The 12,864-nt window shown below is 40.4% G+C and overlaps 1 long non-coding RNA gene across 1 annotated transcript; it reads right to left on the bottom strand.

Moving 5' to 3' along the window:
- Positions 1–9,696: 9,696 nt before the first annotated feature.
- On the bottom strand, positions 9,697–11,498 carry LOC139999332 (uncharacterized). The gene is made up of 3 exons (XR_011804719.1): positions 11,403–11,498; positions 10,508–10,609; positions 9,697–9,952 (listed from the first exon to the last, which is right to left on the bottom strand). It is a non-coding gene; the product is annotated as an uncharacterized lncRNA (long non-coding RNA).
- Between the last annotated feature and the right edge of the window lie 1,366 nt (positions 11,499–12,864).

The following is a 12,864-nucleotide window of genomic DNA, read 5'->3' as shown; positions in this document are numbered from 1 at the left end:
GTCCTGCTGCTTCTTTCAGCCCTAATTCTTCAAATCCATAGTAATGGAAGAAACCTTCCCAGCCAAGTGCTGCATATCTTGAAGATTGGAGAACCCACAGCCTTCTGCTTCATTTCATTTTAAAGATCAATCCCAATGTCACTCCCATAGAAGTAGTGGAAGCCATCTGGCTGGCTTGGCTTTCTCTCCAAAGAAGACCAAATGAGAGTTGGTCCCGGGTGAGGATGAGCCCTGACAGTTCCTGCATTTTGGTTCTCCTGCAGCCCACAAAGCTCTCACTGCCTTGCCTGAATTTGAACCCCTTTGGAACCAAATCTACAGATTATCTCTGTAAATCCAAAACAGCACTTATTCACCATGTGAACAACAAATGCCTGGGATGGTTAACAGCACTTAGGTGCAAAAAAGAGCCCCCGCAGGAGCAGGCCCCGGGCCGCAGCTGCAGCCATGGAGAGGAGCCCACGGGGAGCAGGGGCAGAGAGGGACCTTGGAGGAGGGAACTGTATCCTCTTTTTTCATCGGTGCTGAGATTGAGGATCAGGATTTCGTGGTAGGAATTTGTTTAGATGAACCAATTTACCTCCATATGGGTTTTGTATGTTTGTTTCACCTTGTCTTGCAGGACCATCTTGGCTGGGTCTGCAGTGTTGTGCAAAAGTGCAGTTTTTCACAATAAAGAGCAGCTTTTTTTTCGGGGAAAAGGCTGAGGTGGCCTTCATCAGAGTCTTGTGACCTGAAAATGCAGAAAATGGGTGCATGGCTGGCTGGATGGGTGGGTGGGAGTTGGGAATTCAGCCTTGGGATCAGAACTGGGACGTTGTTGGGATAGGAAATGATCAGTGGGATGGGAAGTGATGATGGGGATAGGAACTCATTGGGATGGGAAAAATGGGTTTTATTTTTATTGCATTAAATCCACTTTATTGACTGTGTTGTACAGTATGGCGTTGTTTTATTACTATAAAATTATGATGATTATTATTTACTCTTATTAATTAAACAATTTTTATACGTTATTATATTATAAATTATAAATATTAATATTGATTATATTGTTTTTATTCCTTTTCTACCCTATTAAACTCTCTTTATCCCAGTGCACTGCTTTGGACTTTAGTTTTCCTTCCGAGTCGTTGTGGATTCACTCCGGATGGGGGGACATTAGCGAACGCCTGTGTGCTTCAGATCCAAGGTCACCTTTGCCCTCAACTCAAGATACATGTTTGCATCTATTGTCGTGAAACAATGTTAACAACAGCAACAAAAAAGTTCCCTACTTGCTAGCAGCATCCCTACCTTTGCTGGGGTCTGCTCTGTGCATTTTGAAGACCGTTCCATGCTATTCAGCCCCTTCAGGAGGAAATGGATGGTTCTAGGAAAATGCGTCTTGACCTGATGCAAAGCTGTGACTCAGCACCCTGCAGCCCCCGCAACCCCTGGCATTTTAGCTGCAGCCCCTCCAACAACTCTGATGTTCCCTGCATCGACTTCAACCACTGCGCTGGGACCTGAGGCCCCTCAAACCCGTGTCACTCGCCCTGCAGCCCCTCCAGCCCCTGGCATGTTCCCTGCAGCACCTCGAGCCCCTGGCATGTTCCCTGCAGCCACTCCAAGCCTGGCACAGGCCCTACAGCTGGCTGCGGGGACTATCCAGAAATCTGCTCCAGAAATACAGTGATGGCAAGGAGCCCTCCACTTCATTCTTCCTTTTTTTTCTAGCTGGAAGCATTCAGAGTTGTCAACGGAATTGGTTTGGAGGAGTAGGAAAGACAGAATTGCTGGGTTTCTGCTTTCTCCCAGAAACTATCAGACCACAACATGACAGTTGTCTTTCTTTTACGTTCTTTTACACCTGGATCTTTCTCACTTTTATGAGTGTGGGGTATTCCTTCTTTCTCCCTTTACCTTCCTCCCTCCCTCCCTCCCTCCCTTCCTTCCTTCCTTCCTTCCTTCCTTCCTTCCTTCCTTCCTTCCTTCCTTCCTTCCTTCCTTCCTTCCTTCCTTCCTTCCTTCCTTCCTTCCTTCCTTCCTTCCTTCCTTCCCTCCTTTCGTTCTGTCTGTCTGTCTGTCTGTCTCTCTTTCTCTCTTTCTGTCCAGCACTGATTTTATGGCTACGTGTGCATATCCACAGTGTAGAGTTTTCTCCGTTCCGTTTCTTCCCTGAGTCTTGCCCCTCTTCCCTGCAACTGAACAGCATTGCCTTGATCAAGGAAGTGGCAACATGCGGCTTACACAGTAACCTGCTGAAATTACAGCTATAACCATGGAGCACAGCTGCCGATCAACACAAGACCACCAATCGCTCACATTTCTAAACTGCTCGTCACAATTCTTCCGTATGTAGACTGTGATGCTGCTCATTTCTTAAGCACCCATCCATTTCTTCTCTTCCCAGACCCTCAAGGTGTCCTGGTCAAACCACCTCCCTTCCTCTTACCCCATCTGGCTCTCCCACCTTCCTTTTCCCTCAAGGCTCAACTTTTTTTTTTTTTTTTCAGCATAGGAGCTCCATAGAAGCTGCTGCTGCCCACCTCCGAGTTGACTAGGGCTGAACTACTGAAAAAGAAAAGAAAATCTATAAATAAGAGTGAGAGATATTCAGTATTTCTCTATGTTGTCATTTATTGGTGAAGATGAAAGTCTGCAGTTCATGTTCATTACACTAGCATGACAACATGACCACAAGGGGGACTGTCTGGTAGTGAAAAGGAACTTCAGCATGGATTAAAAATCTTTGCCTTTCTTTATTCTGAACTGTTTTTCTTATGGCTGCTAGAGAGAGATTCTCTGCCTTAGAAATAAAACTGCCCAGGCTGTTCTGATAAACCTGTAGGGTTAAGGCACTTCTACCAAAACAGATTTCAAAAAGCAAGAAGTCAAAAAGCAACAATTCAGTAATCTGTGTACGCTTCTATATTAAGTTTTAAGATAACCTGGTTTATATTTAGTTCACACAAATTAACCAAACATAGCAGCATACAACCTAAGAAAAGCTTAGGAAATTTATTAGATGCACAGATAAAGTGCTGTAACAGAGAAACTTGTGTAAATCTATTCTAAAATAAATAAGGTACAGTTAAACCACCTTTGACTCGTTTTAACTCGGAAAGAAATAACCTAAGTTTTAATCATTTGAATTTTAAGGTCAAGGTGAAATATACCATAACTATAACAGTGGTTGTGATCTGTATCAACTATTTGAGGCTCCTGTTCCTCTTGAGGTCTCCCAGAAACAGGAAGGCTATTGCAAAATGTATCCATTAGACATAGTTCCTTTTACAGAAACATTTTTGTAATAAAGACTGGTTGCTCAAATACATGTTAAAATATTTAACAAGGAAACAATTTTCTCCTGATCCAGTCAATCTTTTAAACAAGACAATGTATTTTTCCTATGACGCAGCCCACAGGAGGGAACAGAAGTAAACATCCTCCTGAACTGAAGACTGTTTTGCTTGAAGAACTAAACTATTGCATTATTATATGAGAGCAAGAAATATCCATTTGGGTTATCCCTTTCTCCAAACATGGTGCCCAGTGATACATGTATTTTTGCCTTAATCTCAAAGGCCCGTTTGTCTCCACGTAAGGTACGTTAAAAAGAGATTCCCTTTAAGCATCTTATCACAAGATCTCTTACTGCCTTTCCATCCGGGGAAGCTTGTGTGTTAAACTGCCCTTGGAGTTTTGGATGCTACTAGATTTCTGTGCTCTGTTATCCATAATTTCAGGCACTTCGGGGCTAACATGGCTGTTTAAGTCAATGCAATAATACTACCAATATATTCAACACTCAGAAGAGTCACCACAGTTTCCTTCACACACTCAGGATTTCAAATTCTTCTTCCAATTCAAATAGCTTGTCAGTAGATTCAATGAGTTCTGTAAAAAAAGATAAAGAAAAAAATGCTTCTAAAGACATGCCTGATTTTGTTCACTTAAAAAAAAAACTTTGAAAGACGCATTCCAGAAAAGTACTTTGTAAGAGTGAAAAAAAAAATCTGTGCTAGCAATTGTATGGCTTGTTTGGATACATGCCTGCTATATATTGCTTGACACTCACAAAGGATAGTTATTCTACCTGTGATTATTCTTTTATTTGCTAACGAGGAACATAACATTGCACAATTAGGCTTTTAATCGGTGCCTTACCTGCTCCTGTGGTTGTCACTTCTGGTTTTGTTGGAGGTATGAAAGGAGGCCAGTGTGGCGGGTGCTTCTGGACCAGCTCAAACATCCGTAGACTCTGCTGCTTTAGAATCTCCTGAGGACAGAATGCTTTCATTTTAAAAGCTGGCTCGGGAGACGCTTCAAACACAAAACGTGTCTGCTTAATTGAAAGTGTTTTTTAATTACGCATGTCCATCAGGAAAAAAAAGTCTTTATACAGACATACTGTGAAATCCAAGCACCATGGTCTCTGTAATACATCCCTAGTTAAAACACATCTGGAAGACAGATCTCTTGAACTGTACTACAAATTATCAGTCTTATCATCTTTTGATATCAGCTTTGATATCTGCAAACCTGTAATTTTGTTTACAGGTAGCAAGCACACTAGGAATGTACAATATTTTCTGCTTTTTAAAAGAAAGTTGCTTGCATAGAACTCTCCTCAAGTTTTCTGTTGATCAATAGCACAAAAGACAGATCTATCAGCTCCTCCAAAGGGAAAAAAAAAAAAAAAAAACGCATCAGATTTTGAAGGACAGGTTTTGGTCAGGAAAAAAGGTGTTCCTGAAGCCAAACGCTATTCCTCTTCAAAGAGAAGTTACCTTCTGTCCTGTATTTCAGTTATTTACAAACTGTTTTCCTTAGATGATTTTTTTTTTTTAAATAAATGCCCTGAGAGGTTGATGGTACTTTACATTCAGACGTCTGGTGCTTAGCTTAACAGCTGCATGCAGAAACATCCTCAAGTCTGTTTCCTGTGGCAGCCAGCACCTTCTGTTCTCCCTAGATCAGCAGGAGCTAGAGGCCTGCAGCACTTACAGAATCAGATCTTTAAGATAGCAGGGACTAACAGTCATAATTAGAACACGCAATCTATTATGTCAAACAATAAAAAAGGATCAGGAAGCAAATCATTGATACATCACTACAATATGGCAGTTAAACCTTAGTCATTTAGTGAGAATTAGAAGTTAAAAGCAAGTGTCACCCAGTAACACCTTCAAGTGTGGATGTTTACACCCATTTTCCAACTGGCAGAGTTTGTGGCTGGTAAAGTGCTGAACAATTTCCAATTAGCAATTCAGTAGTATTGCCTTACCCTGATGCTTTAATGCATTCTTCTCCATGGCTCATACAATTTGTATACAAAGGAAAATGCAAAGGAAAATTTTACAAAAAACAGACAATAAAAACCAGACTTTATAAAGAACAAATCGAGATGCTAAGTTCCCACTCTTACCTTTTGTACAAGACTACACCGGTTATCAAAATCACATTCTTCTTTGCAAAAGAAGCCCTTAGGGGAAAAAACAAACACACAGAGTTTTACCTTTGCAGATGGTAGGTATGTGGTACCAGCAGGTAAGGCGGTTTGACCTCTGATACAGTAATGCCCTGTACGATCAGTAGATATAAGACTCCAAATATGTGGCAGCTCTAGGGAGAGAACCCACGGGGAGAACAAGGCCCTGCAAACCCCTAACGAAATAGTCAAGCAAAAAATAGCAGCAGCTCCTGTGTGCTCCTCCATGGAGCGCCACCCAGTTCCTACAGTCCAGGTATCAGCAGAAGCTGAAAACTTGTAGATGATGGACCACCTAAGGAACATTTCCATTCTGGTATCTATACTGAAAATATTTGCTCTTCATTATGATTTTGTCTGTCTCGTTGCATCATGCCACATTTTGCACAGTTACGTAGTTAAGTATTAAAACAAAACAAAACAAAAAAACTTTCTAAAAAGCAGCAGTATTAAAAAACAGGTATGTGAATGAATGACAGATACCGGTATCTTTACAGATTGTTTAAAGCTTTAGAAACACATCCCACTGGTGACAACTGCCAATCACCCAATCACAGGATACTGGCATGGGATCAGATCCAATTTTTTCAAATACCACACTACCCCCATGACATTTTGGGTGAATTACAAATAATACATTTGTATTTGTAATTTGGGGTGAAATACAATAATTCCACTTAAACATTTTCAACTTATGATAGAAAGTAAGTTTAAGTAACTTGTCTAGAGGTGACCAAACATAAAGTAGTGATAGAATAAAACACGTAAACCTGTTTCAGTTCCTTGCTCTGACCATTATAATGCCTCTTGAAAGAAGTAAAAGCTGCTCAGTAAAGAAAACAAAGCGAGCTCCCTACAGTACAGACAGCTCCCCACTTGCCCTAAGATTCTCCATGTAGTTATGTACAAACTACTATGTGTTGATCACAGAAGACAGCTTTGTGATCTTGGTTCTGTTCAAGGAGATGCATTGCTGCCCTTACCAATGTAGAGAGACATTACTTTGAGATAAAGTACATGCATTCCAGATTTCCTGACACTTACTAAAGCTACTGAAGGGTCCAAATTCATGATCTTCATTCTATGTGGGGCTTCCTGGCAGTGGAAACTCTCATCGTCAACCGTGCCATTTTCTTCTGAATCTACAAAGCTTTGAGTGGTGTGAGGGTCCAGATAGATCAGCTCATTGCCTGGATGGGTAAAAGCCGTATGTTAAAAATAAGCAAGTGACATTAATAAGCACTTGGTCCAGAACTGTAAAATAGAAATTAGATTGCCATTGCAGTCAGTATAATCTAGACTTTCCAGCTAGGGATTCTTTAAGAGAATCGGAAGGTTTAGACACAGCGTTTCCCACAGGGTATTTAGTATAACTTCCTATTGTCACCTATTACTGTAATTTTTTGGTTGGTTATGTTCTATCTTTGTCACATACTTTTATTTTTCCATGTGAGATCCAGTACTTTTTTTTTTTTTTTTTTTAAATCTCAAGTGTTGTAAACACTAACATTTGACAGATTAAAAGGTACAGGATGTTCACAGATGCAATCTGTAATCCCATTAGGCATTCATTCAGAAATTGGAACAAAAAAGCCTAACTAAAACAGGTTAGGTTTTACAAAAGGACAAAATAGGGTTGCAAAATTTTGGCCCAAAGTGGGGTGAAATCTGAAGGAATGCATTTTAAATTAATTAGAGCAATACTTAATAACAGAAGGTATGCAAAAGGTGAAAAAGATACTGCTATCAGAAACAGTTTTGAAATACAAGAAAATAAAAGTGACATTTGACCAATACACTTGTCAAATGCTATCAGCTATTCTCAGTATGTTGCTCTTGTTGATGTCATCACTTATTTTTACACCTAGCTTTGCTGTTACCTTTCTGCTCCTGTTACGGATCATCTCATACTGTTTCTAAACTCTTTTAGATATGCTTCTTCATTTATTTTATTCTATTCTCATCTTTCTTTACTTCTAGAGGTTCACGCTTAGACCCCTTACTATTTCCCCTTCAAAAAATGTTCTCTTTTGATCATCTGCACATTTGGAATAAGTTTCTTTTTTCCTTACCTAAAAATCCTATGAAATAATAGGCATTATTTGGTTTCCCTCCTAATGCTCCCAAAGACTGTGGCATCTTAAAGCATTCCTAGGAGTTCAAAAGGAATAAAGGAAATTGTAATTCATTTCTTTACTGACATCACAGATACCCAAACTTATTTGACAGTAACGAGCAATGAATTGAAAGAAAACCTTACTTTAAATGCATCAATATATACGGGATTTATGTGATTTATCCCTAGTCATAGAGGTATAATAAGCAAGAGGGCTTTCCAGCCTGTGCAGAGTCCTCCTGCCTTCTTGCTTCGGCCAAGAGCACTTCTGTGCAAATGTGCACTGCTGTGGGACGCGCTGCTGCTCTGAGGAGGGCACCAGCACATTTTTTCTGCGGGAATAAAACTAGAAATCAGTCAACGCACAGAGGAACACAAAGCAGATCTTCCTCTCAGTAGTGAATTAAGCTAGTTTGCCAGGGATCTTTATAGGGCACCCAAGACAAAACGAGCCGGGCATGGCAATTACAGCTATTTAGTAGAAGTAATTCTAGCAGACAGTATGTGCTGGCACGTCCAAGTGAGACGTTAGATCAATGATTGGGGGATGACAATTTAAGACTGCAGTGACATGTCCTATTAATGTTATTAATAGTGTCAAGCTTTGCCTATAAAACGCCAGGGAAATGAAATGGCAGCAATGATGACAGTAGAAATTCTTCAAGGAGCTCTTCACATCCAGTGATGTGAGCACGAAGTTGGCATCAGGGATCAAAAAAACACAACTGAGTTTGTATGTCCTTCTTCCCTCTTCTTACCCTTGCAAGACAAACCCATGGCCCCCCAAGTATTTGTTCATGTTTAGATACATGCTGGCAAATGGAGTCAAATCAGAAACTGTTACCAGAAAACTGATGAGGTGTCACTTCCTGATGTCTTCAATGACCACCGTATTGCCCATAGATACATAAACTGCTAATGAATTCCATTCATCAAATAAAGCAAGCTTCCTAGAAAACATTAAGGTACTAATTAATATAAACTAGTTGGATCAAAAGGGTAGCTTTACACTCAGAACCATTTGATTTATTTATTTTTTTTTCTTAAGAAAAAACATCCTTTCTGCATTTTTTAAAGTCTCCATGTAAGAAAAAGAAAACTTTAAACATTAAATGTTTAATATCTTTAGAAAAATAGGTACTGAGTGGTACCAGGAAAAACATATGCGCTGCACCATGTGCAAACTGTTTTGTCTTACTGCTACGTGCAGTGACAGTAACAGTTCAACTACATCAAGTTTATTACTTTTTATTGCACTCGACAGTCTCTGCAATGGGTTCTTGCCCAATTGTGTCTTTTCTCATCTGGAAAAGAAAAAAATTCCTATGCCAGTTTTGCAGATTACTTTTTGCTTAAGAAATTCCACTGAATTCAGTGGAATTACTTCTGCCTGAGCCTGCGTGCACAGCAGAAATGGGGCGTTAAAAGCTAAACCAGCTAAGGGTTTGGGGCACCAAAACTTCAGTGGGAGACAGCAGCACACAGTTTTATGTCCACTTCTGCAAAATCCAAACCTTTGGGGAAGGGAGCTACACTCTTAAGCTGCACTGGCAGAATTAGCTGTTTCAAATAAGCCAGAAAGAAATGGGGGTGAGCGTTTCACCATGAAAAACTTGGCCATGAAAGATCTGGAGTCCAGGGCATGCTTCAGCTCCCCTCCCTCTTCAGATCATGTGCCTGTTCCAGGGTGTCAAAGACTTGCTGCTGAGCTCGCAGGACCTGTAGCCTAGCCCCTGCCTGAGGTAAGACACCTCCACGTACCCCTGGAGAACTGAGCAGCCTCAGTTCCTTTCAGTGTGGCTCCCAGACTATGAGGAGCTGCCCATCTTTATCCAGTAGCCTTGCTGGCAGAACTGCTGCTCAGAAAGGGAGGAATTGCAGCTCAGTTCCCTCCTCAGCCGAGATGGCTTCTCTCTGATGTTTCACACCACCACTCCGACCTACACGGTGGCACTCTCGACCTGCCAGAGCTGTGCCACTGTGCAGAAAGGAATATACATCTGTGGTGTGACTGGTGAGGGCATGCAGACGGCATAGCAGGAGACTTTCCTGCAGTTTCTTCTCCTCAGGCTCTTCCTTTATTAAAATTTAGAGGTCACCCATTCCCAACTCAGTACCTGCACACCGAGCTGTGGCATGACATTCCATGCTGCACTTGTAAATAGATGGCAAGTACATTCCTGACTGTGGGACAGGGGGAGATGCAGCCTTCAAAACTCTGCCTGGGCCTTCTCTTGGCTGCCCCAGGGGAGTACGTTCTGAATGAGACTGGTATGATCTCACTTACTTTAGTACTTGAGCAACTGTATTTGGTCCAAACCATTCTCCAATTGACTTCCCCTCTCCAACACCCACCTGTGCTGTTTTCATAGTGAAAAAAAGGCACACGTACACAAAATCAAAGAAAAATGAGACCATAAAGAATGTGGGAACAATATACAGTAAATACCGTGACTGTCAAACATTCTAGAGTAACTGCAATCTGTAGTTAGCAATAACAATTATTTTCTCAATCTATGCTCTTTTCAAAACTTAGGGAGTGCCAGTTTCTTTAATAAACAAAAGGCTTCTAAACTATAACGAGAATTACAAGTTAACAAATGTTAGTGCCCTTTATTACAAATTACAGCAATAAGCTACAAGACTGTCTATTCTAACATTACTGACTCTGGTACCCAAGGCTTACAGAGTTTATCAAGAGCTACATTCTAGTACATGGCTTTATTTAGGTCTCAGGGAATGTTTCTGTACTACTAGTCTTTGTGCCCATCTGCATACCTTTTTATTTTTATATAAGCATACACATTGTCTTCACATCCACTTTTTAAAATTATGAATTAACATACTGCAAATTAGTGATTCAACACAGTAGAAATTTCAGTGGAAAAAACCTGAAAGTTTATGTTTGTTCTTACCCATCTGGTGGATTGAATAAGAGCAAGCCTTCCTGTCGAGAAAGCATCGTAGGATTCTGTGATATTCTTCTGGTTGTTTTTTGTGTTTTTCCCATTGCCAATCTGAAAGGAAAAATTGATAGAGAATAAAAAATGGTGACGTTTTCATTACACTGATCAAATGTCTAGACAGCAGAAAGCTTTATAATGAGATGTTAAAAGACATTTCAATTCATCTCGAATATTTACATTTTGTGTAGAGCTCCTAGAATTCCAAGCTTGTTATTTATCATCAAGCTGCCCTTTATCATCATAGGCTAGATTGTAAAAACAGGGAAAATAAAACAAAACAAAAACATCAACTGCAAACATATTCTGACGGATCATGCTGCGTGTTGATAGCCATTCCAGTATCTCTGAGCTTCCAAGATTATTTAAAAGTACAGGCTGTGTTTAGACCTTGTTGGATTTCTAAGCACCCATTAAATAACAACATAAGATCCATACAGAAAGTCCAAACACTCCACTGGCAGCATCCTGGGATGTGACATGCATGCTTAAGAGCTTGCACCAGGGGGGTTTGGACCTCGTGCTGCTGACAAGTGAGTAGTGAAGAGAAGGGTAAGAGCACTGTCCCACGGTGGCAGGTTTTCCCTTGGCCTCAACTTGGGTGTTACACTAAAAGGTTTATAAAATAATGGCGACAGGATTCCCCATTTGTTCTCCTTCTATGCCTATTTCTCTGCTTCAGGCTGGGATGATTTCACCCAGCTGAATATGAATTGATTCATTAGGAACTGTTACCAGGGTATCAAAGAAAGTCTCACTAATAAATTCAGGGTTTGTGCTTTTAATGGAGTACTTACGAAGAAGCGTCTGCAGACAATACCGAAGTTCCCTCAGGACCAGCACTCACCTCTCCCTAAGTGTCTGCAGATCAGTGCTTGGGCCAGCATCATCTGCCCGCATCGCAGCATACATCCCCAGCCAGCGTCCGACGAAGGACCCGTGCCTCCTGTTAGGAAAGTTCATCACAATCAGTGCAGGCTTTCAACTGGGTGCGGCACCACAGAGGACATTTCAGAGTGCTAGAAAACAGATAGGGCTGCTGAAGCCTCCATGAACTGTCCTACAGATAAAAGGCACAGAGCAAGACTTTGGTTCCATGCTGTTGGTCTAATTCTAATCTCTGCATTGCACAAATAAACAAAATTCATTTATTCCTTGTGGAGCTGACTTACTCTTTTCATTCTTCAAGCAGCATTCACAAACCATTTACTGCATGCTATACAACATGATCACCTGTTTACATACAGACATAAATAAACACTGATTTTAATAATCTTCATGTTTGCATAAACAGTTAAAATGATGCTCAAAATGCGCTAATACTCTAGAAATATTTTCCCAGCCTACGATGCCATCACTTATCTTGCTATTTAATTTAGAACAATGCAGCAAATCTGCAGTACACTCACCACTAGGCAAAAACTTTCTTCTATACGTAAACCACGTTAAACCACAGTAAACCACGCGTGAACACACCTTGGCTTATTGTCTGACTTTGGCTTATGGTGCGTCTGTTGCTGTGTCCAGCACAGTGCAGCCCCTAAATTGCTACCAAAACTTTGCCACAAACCTCAATCCCCCTGTTAAAAGAGACCCTCTTGTTTGTTGCCCTTCTTTCGACACTCTCTAACAGGTTTATGTCTTTTTCTTATACTGCGGAGCCCAAAACTGCACTCAGTACTCAGTACATGGAATACCAACAGAGACTGCCTGGCATTTTCTCTTCTCTGCAGAAACTCTGTTGCTAACACTGTCCAGAAATCACCACTGTCACAGACAGTAGTAGCATTCCCTCCTCCCACAGTTTGTTCTTCCCCCCCAAGACTTAGACACCATCCAGAAAAAGAAGGATAATAATACTAAAAGAAGGATAATAATAATAATAAAGTAAAATAAAATTAAAATAAAAATTAAAATAAAAAATAAATAAAATAAAATAAAATTATAATAAAATATTTTAATTATATATATATATATAAATTATTCTAAATATTCTATTATTCTATATAAAAAATTCTATATAAAATATATAGAATTGCTGGGTTTCTGCTTTCTCCTACATCCTATCAGACCACAACATGACAGTTGTCTTTCTTTTACGTTCTTTTACACCTGGATCTTTCTCACTTTTATGAGTGTGGGGTTTTCCTTCTTTCTCCCTTTACCTTCCTCCCTCCCTTGTTGCCGACGGAAGGAAGACACAGACGCTCAATATGAGTGAACAGTGAACTTCAACTTTAATGGATAGCTCAGTCGCCTTTTATCTAGTTTGAACATAATCAACTCAGACATATTGCAGAAACTAAGCT

This window comes from Anas platyrhynchos, chromosome 23, assembly GCF_047663525.1.
Source record: "Anas platyrhynchos isolate ZD024472 breed Pekin duck chromosome 23, IASCAAS_PekinDuck_T2T, whole genome shotgun sequence".
Lineage (NCBI taxonomy): Eukaryota > Metazoa > Chordata > Aves > Anseriformes > Anatidae > Anas > Anas platyrhynchos.
Note: the sequence above shows the minus strand (reverse complement) of the source record. Positions and strands in the feature narration are given on the sequence as shown.